Source organism: Pteropus medius, unplaced genomic scaffold (genome assembly GCF_902729225.1).
Source record: "Pteropus medius unplaced genomic scaffold, Ma_sr-lr_union100, whole genome shotgun sequence".
NCBI classification, from domain to species: domain Eukaryota; kingdom Metazoa; phylum Chordata; class Mammalia; order Chiroptera; family Pteropodidae; genus Pteropus; species Pteropus medius.
Genome location: NW_024355990.1, coordinates 1,598,153 through 1,611,992, shown reverse-complemented (window position 1 = coordinate 1,611,992; position 13,840 = coordinate 1,598,153). Strand labels below are relative to the sequence as shown.

The 13,840-nt window shown below is 63.4% G+C and overlaps 1 long non-coding RNA gene across 1 annotated transcript in view; it reads left to right on the top strand.

Annotated features, from left to right (window-relative positions):
- Positions 1-1,017, top strand: part of LOC120600031 (uncharacterized) — a 4,998-nt gene extending 3,981 nt beyond the window's left edge. The window contains exon 3 of the long non-coding RNA XR_005652064.1: positions 947-1,017. This is a non-coding gene — a long non-coding RNA (uncharacterized LOC120600031). The remainder of the gene's footprint in view (positions 1-946) is intronic.
- Positions 1,018-13,840: the final 12,823 nt, after the last annotated feature.

Below are 13,840 nucleotides of genomic sequence, written 5' to 3'. Positions count from 1 at the left end.
CTCATTCACTCACTCACTCATTCACTCACTCACTCATTCAGCAGACGTTCTTCCTTCCAGCACCTTCTGATGATGCTGTCAGGGGCTCCCCCAGACAGTGGAGATGTGAGAGCTTTCCCACGTCTGTTTTTCAGGCCAATATTTAGAATCTTCTTGGTTTTAAGTAGGAACTTCACGCCCTTTTCTTAAAGCACCAGCTGCACTAAGGTTCCTTTAAGATGGCAACTGGCTGGGCCCAAAGCACAAACCCTGGCTGAGCTACTGTTCCCCAGACGGGGTCTCCTGGAGCTTCTCGGAGAGCTCTCTGGGCCCACCCCATCGACCGTGTCCACATCAGGTGGTGCCGCGGGCTCCTCTGAGGCCAAGCGGCCTGGCGTGCGGGCTCTGGGGCCATGGCCTCGGGCCCAACGGGAGATCTGGCTGAGATGCGAGGATGACATCGGCTGGCACGGGGAAGGCGCCCGGCGGAGGCACGCGGGGAGCCCACGCCCAGCGGCGGTGGCAGTTACTGCTACTACAGCGATGCGCCGTTGGCTGGACTGGGCCCGGCCAGGGGTGCCCAGGCGGAGGGAAGCCAGTGGGCAGGCGGGAGGTGGGAGCCGCCTCTGGGTGGGGGCTGGGCTGTGCAGCCGCCTCTTTTTGTGCCATGGTTCAGGGTCCTGCGGGGTGTGGGGATGAGGGGTTGCTGCTGGGAGGGGAGTGAGTGTGTGTGCGTGTGTGTGTGCGCGCGTGTGTGCGCGCGTGTGAGTGTGAGTGTGCGTGTGCGTGTGTGAGCGCGTGTGCGTGCGTGCGTGTGTGTGCAGCAGAGAGAGGGAGAGCAACCTTAAACCATTCACATGGCTGCAAAGCAAGCAAGCACGCAGGCACGAGGCTCTCCTGTCGGAGGCCACACAGCCCCTTTTCTGAGAAGATTTTCATTTCCTGTTCCATTCTCTGCTCCGCACAGGGACAACCCAAAGCATTCTGGGAGGCAGGGCTGCAGCAGGAAGCGGGCAGAGCCAGCCCAGGCCCTCCCACCCATCCCCATCTGTGGACCTGCCTCATTTGCTGAGGTCGCTGGGGCAGGGTCCCCGAGGCAGTCGTGGCTCAGCCTGAGCCGTGACTGTCCCTGCTGCTCAGAGAGGAGCCTGGGGAGCTCGTCACCGGCTGACCTTCCAGGACGGACCCCGCCAGCCGACGGAGGTGCATGTCACACTCCACGGCCCCTCCTGCCACCCCTCGCTCCACGTCCCGCGGGGCGAGAGGTGAGGCTCCATTCTCATCTGTTCCTGCCCCTGCTGCTTACTCAGTGCCGCCCCCGGGCCAGGATGGTACTGGGCACACGGGGTGGCGTGTCCCCATCCTCACGCAGGGGAAGTCGACCCGAACGCGGGATTCTTGCAGTGTGAGGTGCCGTGGCAGGGAGCGTACCCGTCACCTCTCGGCCTCACCTCTTACTGTGGCCACTGCTCGGTGTCAGGCCTGCGTGGGCTGCGTCCAGCTCCCCACAGGTGCGGCAAGGGGGCCCTCCTTCCCCACGGCCCTGGGGCACCTGCACACTCATGTGCACACTCTAGAAGTGGTGAGGGGGGGGCTGGACCAATAGTGTGAAGAGCGATGGACTCTCCCCACCCCAGGCAGAGGGTCCTCGGTGGGTCATGAGCCTGCTCGGGAGATCCCAGGGCGTGGGCTAGCTGCCCCCAGCAGTGGCCAAGGCCATCACTCAGCCTTGCGTTCCCTGTCTCTGCTGTATCACCTCACAGATTACCCACCTACGAGCCGCGGGCTCTGCTGTGGGGATCACCCAGCTACCTCAGGGACATCTGGGAGGCACACAGCAGCAGGGTCCTGACCGAGGCTGGGGCCATGGAGAGCCCGCCCAAGGAAGTGACATTTCAGCTGTGCTCTGAAGCAGGCTGGGGGCTCGTCTGGGCAAGGAGGGGTTGCAGGGGAGGAGAGGAGCACGTGGAAGTCCCCGTGGCAGCCCGGGGCGTGAGCTGGAGCAGAGCGTGGCATGCACCAGGGGCACTAGAGGGACGTGGGAGCCTCGCAAGGGTTTGGAGCAGGGGACTATTTGAGAAAGATTCTTTTGGACGCTCAGTGGAGATCGGATCCAGCACTGGCACCAGAGGAGGCTGGGAGGCCAATAGGAGGCTGACCTGGTGACCGGGTCGGCTGAGGGCTGGGAACAAAAGTGTGCGTGGCAGGAAGAATCCCCCGAGCCACACCGCGTGTGGACTCGGCGTCCATTCGGCGTGAATCCCAAGGCTGACCACGTTCAGCCCCGGCCCCAAGGCTGCCCGCGCGTCCTCACGGACCAGCAGCCCTGCGTGCCCTCCACAGGCCCTGACAGCCCTGCTGCCCTTGGCCTCTGTCCCCTACTCTTTAGTCAGTCTGGGGACGTGCCCGACATCCGCGTTTGGTGGACGCCTCCCAGCTCCAGCCAGCTGTCTCGTAGCTGCCACCCAGGAAGCGGCAGTGGAGGAGCCAGAGCAGTGTTGCCTCGGGGGGCCCCCGGGCGGCCGGCTGGGGCAGCGTGGGGGGCCGACCGGACAGAGATACGGGCAACTGCCATTCCCAATGGGCGAGCCTCATCGCGGCCCCCAGCTGGAGGTGCCCGGCCCGCGGGCTGTTCCTGTGAGCGAGGACACCTGGGGGAGGTCGGGGCCTGCTTCGAAGACACGTGCTGCCTTTTGCTGCGGCGTCCGGCATCCGGCGTCCGGCATCCGGCATCCGGCATCCGGCTTGCAGGCCCCAATGCTCCCCGCGGGGCCTCGCGTGTGTGCCCCGCCGCCCCCCACATCCTCTCCCGGCTCCTCGTCCTTTCATCTCGGCCTCTCTCTTGCAGTGTTTGGGTCTGAGAAGTCCCCGTTCCTCCCGTTTACAGCTGCAGTAACGAAAACGCCCGCTTTCCACTCACTGGGCCCCAGCAGCACGACAGAGACGCCGGTCCCTTTGTTGCAAATAATTAATTTGGTTCCATATTGCATAACATCCTAAAAAGCTTTCCGGGGCGGGCTCCCGCCGCCGGACACTGCGATCTCATCAATATTGCATTGCATCGGGCACTACTGTTCTGCGGTTTCATTAAAAATTTAATTTGTGGTTTAAATCTGCAGTGTTTCCTTTAGAAGGATGGCGGGGGACACAACGGGGGGCACGGGCTTCGGGGTGAGGGGTGAGCGGACCTGGTGGGGGATCCCTCGCCCCAGGGGATGGAGGGGGCCTTCCCAGCCCGGGGCCTCTCCGATTGGCTGCTTGCCGTCAGCCAGGGCTCTCCGGGTGCTGGAGGGAGGGTGACTGGACCATTCACAGAAAACAGCTCTCAGGGGCATGTGCGGGGCTTCCCTTCCTGGCAGGCAGCTCCCTGGAACCCGCACGCTGAAGAGGGGCCAGGGGAGGCCTCCACCAGACACTCTGTCCCTGTGCCCCTCCAGAACCCCACACGGCCCGAGACCACAGTCACAACCCTGCGCCTCGCTCCTGAGCCAGGTCACCCCGCCAGCCCAGGAAGGGGTGCGAGGACCCCCGGGAAAGTGAGGGAAGGGCCTCGCCGCACAGCCTATGTCACGGTCACCTCATGCAGCCCCGGGGCAGGTGGCACTTGATGACAGTTAAGAGTCCATGAGACCCTTGCTGGGGATCGCTGGGGGCAGAAAGGCTGAGTTGGCCTCATCTCTTCACCTAGACCTCGCTCTCCACCGAGGGGGCCGGGAAGGAGCCACCGTCACTGCAGCCCACAGACCGTCCCCTCCCCCCGCTGCAGGAGTTCATTTTGGGGGAGATGGCTGGGGGTGGGGGCTGTTCGGCTCCCCTTTCCAGGGGAGGAGGAGGGGCCAAGTGAGAGCTCTAGTTCTGGTTGGGAGGGAGGAGAAATGGGGGGAGGGGAGGAGGCGCGGCCAGCTGGGGGGACACTGGGCTGGCCGTGCTGGCTCTGCAGTCTCCATGGGCCCCGGCGGGGCAGGAATCTGCAGCCCCCACTAGCCTCTCACATTGTTCCTGCGTGATTAAGTTGAGCCTCCTGGGGCCAGCTGGAGAGAGAGGACAAATTGCTTCGTAAAATCGATTTGCTGCCATAGCATTTCAGTTCGCCCAGGATGCGCCCACAGCGTGAGGGGCGTTTGCCTCCCTGCGTCGGTGCCCCCTGCCCCCACACGCGCTCTCGCCTGCCACGTGCACACAGGTCACGAGACACATGACCCGCACACGGAGTGCCCACGTCCCGGGTGCTGGGGACACAGCTGTGATGGGGAGACGAGGCTCCGAGGGGCGGGCCAGACCGGGAGCAAGTCCTGCAAAGCAGTGGGCAGTGGTGGGTGCACAAGGCCGTGGCTCTGGTCCCCTCTGCGTCAGGGCGGGCCACCAGAGGCGCCAGGCGAGTGCCCTCGGCCTTGGGAGCCCCATCCCATCCCAGTGTGGGAGGCCTGGGCATCCTGGGGCTTGGGCGAGGGGCCTCAGCAGGGGGGCTTCTGCTGCCTCGCCCTCGGCACCCTGTCCCCAGGGCCCCTGCAGTTCTCGGAGGCATCAGCAGAGCCCCCCGTGCCTTGGCGGAGAGGCGGCTCTGCCCTCCCCAGGGCTGGTCCCTCTAGAGCAGAGTTGGCCTCCGAGGCCAGCGACCTGCCCACGGGCCTCTCCAGTGTCCTTAGACGCAGACAAGTGGCAGTGACGACCGTCCTTGTCTACACAGACTCGCACTCTGTCACCTGGGGCTGAGGCCTCCCGTGGCCACTCCCGCCAGGACATTTCGGACCCTCTGCGTGACTCTTTCCCTCCGGCACAGTGCTGGGGCCGAGTGACCACGGCGAAGGGAGGCTTCTGCAGACTGTGGGGGACGTGTCTTGGGAGGGAGCCAGAAGCGAAACCTGTTGTTTGACACGACTGCCACCTCGGGGCCGTCGGTTACAGCAGCAAAACCCAGTGGCCGGCGGCCTCTCCTGATCCCATGGTGGCCATGGCCCGTGCCCGGCCTTCTGCACGTTTGCTCTCCTGGCTCCCGAGTCTTCTGTGAGGTCACCAACACCCTACCCACAACTTCCTTTTCTGCTTAATTTGACCCCAGTTAGATTTTGCTCTTTGCAGCCGACAGCCCAGCCTGGTGGAGAAGAGCGTCAGCTGTTACCAACTCCGTCGCTGGAGGTGGCCTCGCCCTGGGGGGGAGGGGTTCAGAGACGAAGGAGGGTCCTTGGCTAAGGAGGCGCGTGGGGTGTGGCTGTGTGCGCGTGCACACACGTGTGTGCTGGGAAGCGCATCGAAGAAACGCCCCACCTGTTGCGGAGCTGTGGTTAAGGCCCAGCCCTGCCCCCTCCCGCCCGCGGGCCTGGCTTTGAGCCCCGGCAGCTGCGGGTCCTCGCCCCGGCCGGCGAGCGCGCGTGGAATTCGGCAGCAACGACACGCGCACAGGCGCCTGCTGTGAAGACGCGTGAGAGGAAGGGCCGAGGGCGCCTGGCCCCTGGCGGCGTCTCGGTGGCACTGCCCGTCGGGCCGACTGTGGCGTGCAGGGACCGTGACCCACGGAGGAAGGCCCCGTCTCGTCCTCGCCACCCGCTCAGCCCTCGGCCCCACCCGCCCGCCTCGGTCCCTGCCTCCGCGAGGGCCCGGCCGCCCTCCCCGGCCACCGGCCGCAGAGCTGAGCCCAGCTCCCGCCTCCCGTGTCCCGTGACCTCCGGGACTCCTGTGTCGGCGCAGCTCCTCTGTGTGGTCGTGACGGTGCTCAGCACGGTGAGCCTGGAGCCCTCCGCAGAGGGCCACGCAGGAGGGAGGGTTCCTGTGGCGTGTCCACCTGCAGCACCCCGGCCAGCGAGCGCAAGGGAGGAGAGGGCCCCCTCGCAGCTCCATTTCTGGGTCAGAATCTCTTGTTTGCTGAGCTGCAGACAGAGTGGGGGGCATAGGCAATGTGCCTCCAGACAGGGTGGCACGGGAGGGGCTTGGGGAAGGTGCCCCCAGAATGAGCACAGTAACCAAGGTGAAGCGGGCAAGAGGGGGACCTCTCTGAGGGCTGCACCCCATGTCCCTCCCTCCTCCAGCAGCTGCACCCTATCTCGGGTTAAAGACAGGACTGAATGTGGGCTGGAGGTCGAGGGGGGCCCACTGCCTCGTGGTGGGGGATTGTGGTGCTGGCCAGTCAGGTGGGGGTGGGGTGTGTGGGGGCCTGGGATCAAGCCAGGTTAATTAGCCCCAGCAGGCATGAGCCTGCGAGGCTCAGGTGGTCCCCAGGCCACGCTGAGGTTTACATCTGACAGCGAAGGGCTCCTACCTCCGACCTGGGTCTCTGCGCTCTCCCCTTTAGAAACTGTGACGGCGCAATTTCTGTTGTCACTTTATACTTAATAACTTTTTTTTTTTACAAAAAACCACAAACAAAAAATACATGTCCATGAGAAATAACTCAGACTGTACAGATATTTATCAAATGTGACTGCTTGGCCCCAAGGCAGGAGGACATCCCTTGGGTGTTTCTGGGAGCCGTGGGGCCTGGGAACAGGGGAGGCACGGGCGAGATTTGGGGCCGGAGGAGGGGCTTGGGCTGCAAAGCTGGAAAGGAGACATCTGGGACACGGGAGCGAGGAGAGGACGTCACTTAGCAGGCCGAGGGGCCATCCGGGACTGTCGGGGGAGCAGGGGCCGGTCCCGGGGTGAGAGAGGGCAGGACAAGGTGTGTGATGCCCTGGCATCTGTGAGTTGCTTGAGCTGTAAGCTCCCAGGAGCAAGAGCAGAAGAGTCAGGGCACAAAGGGCACAGGGACCTGGCGGGTCCCCAGCCCCAGCTCTTGGGGGGCAGTAGGATGGGCCCCACACCCCCCTTCCCCTCCTCGCCCTCCCCAGCCCCGCGGAGCGGGGGCCCCGGGTAGTCACGGACCGTTCAGGATCGGTGCTCTAGAGGGAGCTGGGACACAGGCCAGGGCGAGCCGAGTGGCCGTGGTGACTGCGACCTTCCCTGGGGCCCGCACGCTCCCTTCACAGCATGCGTCGTAACTGGGTCTCACCCGCAGCCCTCTGGTGCTGACCTAGTTGTCCTGCCCACCCCCCCTCCCCGTCGCTGAGCGTCCCCCTGGTGTTCTCAAACGCCAGGCCCTGCGCCGTGCTCCCCGCAACCTCCTCCGCCGATTCCCCTGGCAAGGTCAGGCCGGCCTGGGGTCTGGGGCAGGGGTTCCGGTGTCTGCTGGGCATGGGCTTCTCGAGGCTGTTTGTGGGGCGGGTCCCTCCCCTTGGTCCTGCCAGGAAGGGGAGGGGCGCCCAGACGGGGAGGAGCATCCTGCTCCCCGGCACCCAGCGCCCATCTGCGCTGGGCGTGGGGGACACTCGGAAGCGCTTCCGAGGCCTAACTCCTCATCCACCGAGGGGCAGCAACGAGGCACAGCGCGTGGGCTCGTGAGAGTTAGGGGGTGTGCCGTGCGTCGGGCGCGAGGCCAGGACGCCTAGCTGTCTGCTCCTCTCCCTCTCGCTGACCGGAGGGCCCAGCGTCCCGTGAGCAGCGGGCCCCTGCGTCCAGCACTCGTTACTCACCAGGTTCCCGCCGTGGCTGGGGCTGGGCCAGCGCCTGGAGGAGCGGCTCCTGTGATGGGACCACCTCTGGGGGGCGCGGCGTGGCCCCCGCTTACAGGCAGGGCACCGGGAGAGCGAGGGCCAAGAGGCTGGGCCTGGGTCCCACGGCTGCTCCCGGTGGACTCAGGACAATGAACATCGCTTCCTGCAGGTGTCTCCCCACTCTGGGTGGCCAGGTGGTGGGCAGCTCTGCACCCAGGGCGTGGAGACTTGTCCCCAGGGGTCACTGCCCTTGGGGCCTTCGCCAGCCCGGCAAGAGGCCAAGTACGTTTTCGTTTGGGTTTTGGGTGCTGACGGTTTGTTTTTCAAGGCTCGTCAGCATGGGGCTGCTGGTGCCCGTCTGCGACAGGCCTGCCCCGGCCTGCAAGCCGGACGGGGCACGCTGAGGGATCCCGGGGTGGCCCCGGGCCCCTCCCTGTGCGACGGAGCCTTGGCAGCGCTGGCGGAGGGCGCAGGTGACTTCGCGTTTAAAACGGGGCCAAAGCGTTCACCAGCTGGTGGTTGAGCCGAAGTCAGGTGGGGACATCAGCTGCCGCCACCCCGCCCCGGCCCGGGATGGCCCTGCTGCCCTCCTCCGGCCCCGGCTCTGATTCCTCTCCTGATTCCTCTGCCCCTGGGAGCCCACGGGCCGGAAGCCTGCCCTCCGAGTCTGCATGAATAATAGAACTGAAATCAGCCCCAGTTAAAAATAGTCTTCTTAAATATTTTACATACTGTCTTTAGGATACACAGACGCCCTGACTCAAGAGCAGACGCAACCCAGTTATCGAACCCAAGGAACGTGGGCAGGGCTGGGCCCTGGCTGCCCGCGTGGCCACGGCTGCTGCCTCAGACCCACCCCCTCCTCGGTGACGTCTGGTGAAAACGACTCACGCTCCGGACGGACGGAGGACAGAACTGTCGCGGGGAGCCGCTTGGGGATTCCTGGGCGTGTTAGTCACCTCCAAATTTCGTGGAGGCAAATCAGTCGTAACACGTGCCTCGGTTAGTGAGGCTCCGAGTCCAGGCAGGAATTCCGCCTGGGCAGGAGCGGCCGGTGTTGGGGGGCAGCCGGGGAGGGAGGGGAAACTCGGCCAGGGGGTGGCGGGTGTTGGAGTCCAGCGCTGGCCCGCTTCGGGAAGCTGTGAACGCAGCATGACCTTGACGGTTGGCCTTAATTGGGACGCAGCGTGCTCTAGATAGAGCTGATGAACCCGCGTTACAAGCTCCCAGCCGTGACCGCCTCCCGCTGGAAGACGGGCAGGCGGGGAATGCGGGGTCTGCCCAGCAGGCCCCAGGAGGATAGTTGGCGTGTCCTTCCGTGACAGGGCGGGAAACCGGATGAGGGAGCAGCAGAGCATGCTGGAGGCAGGACAGGCGACCCACATGGGGCTGGGGGCCCACGTCTCAGCCCTGGTTCCCCGCCTAGAGTGGCAGCTCCTCACCCAGGCTGGTTTCCTTGCACTGAGACCAGAGGCCCTTCCCTGTGAGGCCCACCTGCTCTGAGGGGGCCCCCCTGTCCCCTCGTGTCCTTGAGGACATTTCCGTCTAGCACCCAGCACCTGGATGGCACGTAGGGTTCCAGGTCTGTCTCCCGTGAGCACGTGACTTGGAGCTTGTCTCGTGGACGAGTGAGTGGGTGGGCGCGTGTGTGGACGGATGCACGGATGGACGAAGGCGCATTATCCCCGATCCAAAGCGGGGTCAATCACAGACTATAAACATGGGAGCTCGGTCGCTTCTGTGGCTCCAGAGTCGATCACACAGGTGGGGAGATGCTCTAAGCCGCCTCTATCCTCTGCTTCCCAGTTCCTGACTGGAAAGGCAGGGCTTGGGGACAGGCCCAGGCCTCGGAGAGTGGCTGATGAAAGGTCAAACTCCGGGTGTCGGGCCTCCCCCGCGTGGCCCTCCCCGGAGCTCGGGGGCACAGATTGTCGGGGGCGCGATCTGGGGCTGGGGTGTTCCCTGCTCTGCCCCCGGCAAAGCCCGCACCCGAGGCGTCCGAACTCAGCGCCCGGCCAGGCCACATGGGACTAGGCTCCGGGGGGCTGTGGGGGAAGGTAAAGAATAAGAAGTGAAGACATTCGATGATTTCGGCAGAAAGCATTTTTTAAAATTCTGTGCCGCTGTGTGCCCCCACGTGCTTTACATTTCCATTTTGGACGATATGAAGGAAGAGAATCATGACATGTTTTCATGTCTCTGTGGCTGAGCAAACTCTTAAAATATTAAACTATTGCTTAATAATTGATTAAAACTAATCTCAGTGGGAGCCGATCACCCATTTAGCAAGGTCTCCTCAAACTTTCAGGGGCCATTAGTCTCCCCGCTGGCTGCCTAAGCTTTCTCTCGTCTGATTCATTCAGGGCTCAGCAGACATTTGCCTCTTGTGGATTTGTGACGTCACCGTGCCGCCACTGAGCTGTGGGATGGCTTCAGAAAGGGAAAAGTCCTAGGAACACTGTGTCTGAGAGGGAGCGAGGGGAGGCGGGAGGAAGCTGGAACGTCTGTGAATGACCGTACCCCACTCCGAAGTTACAGAGCCGCGGCCAGCGATAACGGCTGTGCGGCCTTCGGAGCCCCTGAGGTCATCTGTGACTTGAGTTTTCCGACAGGATGACAATCATTCTCGCCTCTGTTTTTCACGGGGACGCTCCAGCCACCCAGCGAAGCGGTTCGTACGTGGGCTCAGGCTGCCGACTGCCTGGGTCCGACGCTTCCCCACAGTGTGACTGAACGTGTGACCTCGGAGGAGGGTCTCTGTGCCTCGATTTCCTCATCTCTAAAGCGTGAATTACCTTGAATTCTGTAAGACAAAAACCCCAAACCAGGCGCAGTCCTGCAGAGAGATTTGCATCGTTCACAGTCGCCAAGAGGCACAAACGACCCAGGTGTCTGTCATCAGGTGAGAGGGTGAGCAGCGTCCACCCATGCGATGAAATGCTACTCGGCCTTACAGAGGAAGGGAACCCTGACATGCGCTGCAGAGGAAGATGAACTCTGAGGGTCTCATGCCACATGACATCAGCCGGGCAGAAAGGGACACGCACTGTGAGGCCCCACTGACATGAGGGGTCAGCTTCGGAGAGGCGGAGCGTGGGCGGTGGGAGCCTGAGGCTGAGCGACGGCACTGTGGGCGGGTGTTTAACGGGGACAGAGTGTCAGTCTGGGGCATGAGGACCGTCTGGAGAGGAAGGTGCCCACAGCTGCACGGCGCTGCGAGTGTGCTTAAAGCCACCGAACTGGGCGCTTCGAATGGGTGAAGATGGTAAATTTCATGTTGCTTGCACTTTAATTACAAACAAAACTGGGCACCCCTGCCCTCATCCCAAATGTGCCACCTCCAGCTGGGCCCAGGCCTCGTGGGCTCTCTCTAGTGGGTAGCAGCTGTCCGCCCCGTCTGCACGGATGGGGCAGGGTCCTCGGACCAGGAAGCGTCAAGGGCCAACGACTGAGTAAGCTGACCTCAGCGCTGCTTGCTGTTGGTGGGACCGGCGTAGACCCGGCCTCTTCGGGAGGGGCCTCGGGGAAGGCATGAGAAACCTCAAAACCCGCCTGGTCCTCGCTTAGCCCTGGCACTCGGTTTCTGGGTCCAGCCGGCCATACGAGAGCATCGTCTGAGCCGCTGGGGCCTTGTAGGGAGGGGAGGGAGGGGAGGGACGGGGCCTGCGCCCACCCCTGTTGGTCCCCGTCTGCAGGGAACGAGCACGGTGACAGTGGTGACGAGGCTTTCCCAGATACCAATAGGGACTGCTGCACGTGACAGCTTACGGCTTAGCAGGCGCTGCCACGTGTTGACCTTCATTTCCTACCCCCCCGTCCATGCTCTCGCCATGTAGAAGACCAGGCCGAGGTCTGCCTTCTCAGGGGGGACTCACGGGGGGACAGCCTGCCCAGCATCACACAGACGCAGCAGTGCTTTATTTATTAACAACACTAAGCTTCGCAGGCAGGCCGGGTTGGAGCCGCCCAGGAGAGCCGGGTCCGTACCGCGCCGGCCGACGGTCCATTTGTGGCGCCCAGGCCCTGCGGTGGCCTCGCTGCCCGACGTCTCCAGAGCTCGAGGCACCGCAGCTCTGCCCCCGGCCCCTCCCTGCTGGCCCACACCTGCACTTCTCAGCAAGGTCGTGCCCTCGGGTTTCAGAACGAAGACCACCCCCGCGGCAACGAGACTGCGGGGGACAGGCTGGAACCCCCCGCGGCCTTTGCGCGGAAGACACCATGCTTGTCCCTGCCTCCGACAAGCCAGTTTTGCCAACTAACAGGAGACCCGAGCCCCCGCATGCCTGGGAGAGGGGTGACGGGCCGGAGCGCTTTGCAAAGGGGCTGCCGGTGGTGGGGGGAGGCGGCAGGTGCCGCCTCCAAGGTGACGGGCTATGGGGACTCATAGCCCCATTCTGTGGCCCGGAACAGTTGTTCCTAATACACACCAGGCACTCCTCACATGCTGCCTCATGGAGTTCACCTTGCCGAGGTAGAATCCCAGGATTTTAGGGGGGCCTTTCATCCTGTCCCTTTATCTTAGAGGCAGGGAGCAGGTGACCTGTATGAGAATGGCTCCGGCCACTCTGTGCCTCTCTGGGGAGCCCCGGTGGCGTTTGGATCAGGGTAGCTGTGCTGGTCAGGCTCGTCCAGAGAAACAGAACCAGCAGGGTGTGTCTGTGCCTGCGGCCTGGGCCTGCGTCTGTATCTGCATCTGTGTCTGTGTCTGCGTCTGTGTCTGTGTAGAGAGAGAAAGATGTCAATTTGTTTCAAGGAGTTGGGTCACACAGCTATGGAGCTGGCACATCTGACCGGCATGCTGGAGATTCCGTCCTGACCCCAGAGGTAACCCGAAGGCGCGTTCCCTTCCTCCGTTTGGGGAGCTCAGTCTTCTCTCTTAAGGCCTTCCGCCGATTTCACGAGGCCAACCCCCAAGGCAGGAGCGGATTGACTTCGCTGGAAGCCTACGGAGTTCCCTGTTAATCTCACCTAACGACCTCCTTCCCAGCGACATCTAGCCTGGTGTCTGAGCAAACAGCCGGGCACCCTGGCCTTGCCACGTGGACACAGAACAGCAAGCATCGCGGTGGTGATGTGTGTGCATTGTGGGACATTCGGGGTCTCCGGCCCCTGCCCACTCAGTGCCGCAGTGTTCCCAGATATGTGACAAGCAGAGACAAGCCCCTTCCTTACTTTGGAATGGTCCCTGGATGGGGATGCGAAGGGGCAGCTCTGCTGAGGAAAACCTCTCGGGGAAGGTGGTCAGAGACCCGGATGCCACCCAGGACGCTTGGGACACTGCTCCAGGCCCCAGGTTCCAGGCCCCGACTAGTTTCTCTGCTTACCTGGGGTTTAGCTATCCAGGGACTAAGGGAATGCGTCCTTGTCCACGGCCCCCGGAGCACGGGGCGGGGCCTAAGCCCAGAGAGGCCCCCACGCGCCTCCTCGCCTCCCCCGTGTCCGGGTTCTCTGATACCCAGCTGGGGACATCTCTTCCTTGGAGACCAAATTAAGGGCCAAGTCGAAATCCTGTGTGCGTGGCGAGCACGTGTAATTCCTGGCCACCCGAGAAGACGAACAGAGCGGACGGGTTTGCTCATGTGCGTTAGCGGCCAGAGGATGCCAGGCTGTGGCTCTGGGGGGGAAGACGGGGACGGAACCAAGGGAGCGGGGGGCTGTCAGCCCCGAGACGCCCCACTAGAGGAGCCACAGGCCGGCTGGACACCAACGTGTCCTCGTCTTTCGGGACCCGTCTCTAGACCCTGAGCAGACCCCTCCTGCAGTCACTTCCTGGAGACTCTGAACTCTGGAAGATTCTGTCTCGGCCAACAGATAAGAGATAAAGCGTGTGTGTGGCGGGGGCAGGGGACATTGAGGAGGCCGGGTTGGGGGTCGGGGGCAATTCAAGGATGAGGTTACCAGAGAAGGAGCTAGAGCCCAGCTGTGGCTCCAGATGACAGGACTGTGTGACCGTGTGTCACACCCAGTACTGTGGAGCGAATTAGCCCCAAATGAAGGGGCTTAAAACAGCAGTTGTCACTGCACAGGTTTTCGGCGGGTCGGGAGTGCGGCACGCAGGCTGGTGGCTCTGATCCGGTCCAGCTGTCATGCTGGCCTGCGTGGTGGCCGGCGGGATCGGCTCCTCGTGGGCTGGCGGAGTGAGGCCTCACTCAGCTCCTCCCACCAGGGCCTCCCCACGGAGCGAGCGAGCAGGAGGGCGAGAGAGAGGTCCCCTGACAGTGGTAACAGGACGGAAGTCACAGCCACTGGGAACTCGGTCCCAGATGTGACATCTCATCACCTTTGCTGCAGTCTCGTGTGAAGAGAGCCCCTGGGTCCAGCCCGCGCCCCGGGGCGGG